Consider the following 2,716-nt stretch of genomic DNA (forward strand, 5'->3'; position numbering starts at 1 on the left):
GGTCTGAGCATCTGTCATTGTACCAATACCATGCAGTTTTGACAACTGTGGCTGTATAGTATGTGCTAAAGTCAGGTAAAGCAAGCCCTCCCACTGTGTCCTTCTTCTTGAGGAGTTCTCTGCTAATTCTGGGCTTCTTCCCTCTCCATATGAAGTTAGTAATCAGTTTTTCACTGAACAGGTTTTGATTGGACTTCTAGACCCGGCAGTCTCCTTCAGAAGATCAGCTAGTGAATTGGCCACGTACTGGCATATGACAACAACGATGCCAGTATGACCTCATGGTAACCTGCTACATCTTCAAAGGCCTTACTTCCAAGCTAAGTCATGCTAATAAATAGTAGGAGTTAGGACTCAACATATCTTTTGGAAGACATAATTCACTCCATAGATAAGATGAAAACCAACTAGTCTTTTGAGAAGGGACCTTCTCCTTCTCCCTGGTATATGTTGAAGACAATAAGAAGTGGGCGAAGAGGTAGTGGGGCAGGGCTTAGAGAGTATGGAGGTTTTGATAACCTGGTATGTTAAGCACTGGCATGTCATTTTTTCACTTAAAGTAACTCATGTGACTGATGGGCATATGCACTACCTCGGAGGGGTTTCTAGGCTACAATGTTTACAGGATAAGGTCCTCAGATCTTTCTCCCACAGAGTAGCTGGCTACCCACCTTTCTGCCCACATTGAAGCACATGCCACCAGGGTTCCTTTTGTTAAGGGAGTTGAAAAACTGGAACTAGTGGTGACCACTGCACAACATGGTGAGTGTAATGAACATACTTTAACTGGATGGGCCACAGCTTGTCAGTTGGTCTGTCGTACTGTGGGGGTGGGTTGCATGTTGCTGTGATGCTGGAAGCTATGGCATGGTATTTTAAATACCAGAGTGGTAATAGAAAGTCAACAGGTTTCCGTGGAGAACAGATTGTAAAGGAGGAATAGGATGTCCACTTCTAAGGGATTAGCCACTGAAAACTTGACCGATAGCAGCAGAACATTGTCAGATATCGTGTTCAACGATAAGCCACTCCAGTCAGAAGGAACTCAAAGTACGACTCAGGAAGAATTGCCTTCTCAAAGTCTTACTGTCTTCAAGTCAATTCTGGGTCCTTGCAACCCTGCTGGGCAGAGTACAACTTCCCCTGTGGGTTTCTGAGACTGTAATTCCTTATGGGAATAGAAAGCCGAGTATTTCTCCAGTGGAAGGGCTGATGGGTTCAAACTGCTTACCTTATAGTTAGCCCAATGTGTAACCACTATATCACCACTACCACCACCACCACCACCGATGATGTGAATGGAGTAAAGCTTTGGGGACCCTCATTTGCTGATGGGACATGATCAAACTGAGAAGAAACAGCTGCAAACATCCATTAGTCATTGTAATGTGGAATGGACAAGTATGACTCTAGGAAAATTGGAAGTCATCAAAACTATTTCCTAGGACTTAGTAAGCTGAAATGAACTGGTTTTAGCCATTTTGAAGGAAAATCGTATGGTTTACTATTCCAGGAACAACAGAGTCCAGAGAAATGTCATCACATTCATCGTCAAAAAGTACACGTCAAGATCTTGAAGCACAAGCCTTTCTGTGATAGGATAATATCTATATATGCCTACAAGGAAGTCCAGTTAACACAACTGTGTTAGGCTGGGTTGGCAAGAGAAACAAATCCAGTGACACACACAGAGGTATAAGAAAGCGTTGTCTATTAAGAAGTACTTATTGATCAAGAAGCTGTTCCAGTCCAATTCAACTCAAGTATCTAGGTCAGATGCTAGTCCATAAGTCTGTGTTCGGACTCACCTAGCCACAATGCTGGTGATGCAGAACGGTGACCCTGGAAGCAGGTGGTCACAGGCTGATGGGTGCAAGGTTGTGTGGATCCAGAGCTAAGTGGACGTGTGGCAGGGCTCAAAGAGCTTTCAGGGTCAGGTGGCCCACATGGGGTCATCCCTGGAAGCAGCAATCAAGAAACCAAAGTATTGTGTTGGGGACACCTGCTGCACAAGACAAGACCTCTTTAAAATGTCAAAGAGTTCCCGGGGAAGTCCCAGGGAAGAGGAAGGCAAAGTGGCACAGAAGAGAAGAGTTCCCAGTGGCTGTCATTCTTGCACCCAAAGGCTTATGACGTCAAGGAGGCACCACCAGGCTGTGACTTGACTGACACTCCTAGCCAGGAGTGTCTAGCTGACGGTAATCTTTAATGGCCACAGTCCACCCCTTGTCAACTTGATACATTTACACAACTCTTTAACAATCCATAATCGCAAAACAAGAACAATAGTAAAATCACATGTGTGCCTAACAAGACACAACTAACACACGTACAACCAGCCCCATATAAACCTTATATTCTATAAGTGAACAAAACAAAAATATTCCATGCCTACCAATTGCAGTTTTGTGAACACCTACACCTTAATCTTTTTCAAAAATTCCAAATGGTTATTGCATCAGATTATTTGAACATTAACTGTCTTCGTTCACAATCTGGAATAGTTACCTGAAGTGTGCTGTGCCGTGTATGTTTACTTTTATTGTATATTTATTTTCTAAACTCTTTGGCACAGCTTTCTGGGGCCTTCAGATAGCCGCGATACAGGTCAGGAGAGAGTTTTTCTTTTGTGCTGCCAATTCTGAGCATTTATAGCTTTTGGTTTGTTGGGGTTGTGACTTTTTTGTTTTTTGGAAGTCTGTATTCTTTATTTGTT

This window comes from Echinops telfairi, unplaced genomic scaffold, assembly GCF_000313985.2.
Source record: "Echinops telfairi isolate 266 unplaced genomic scaffold, ASM31398v2 ScPeMD7_7424;HRSCAF=8462, whole genome shotgun sequence".
Lineage (NCBI taxonomy): Eukaryota > Metazoa > Chordata > Mammalia > Afrosoricida > Tenrecidae > Echinops > Echinops telfairi.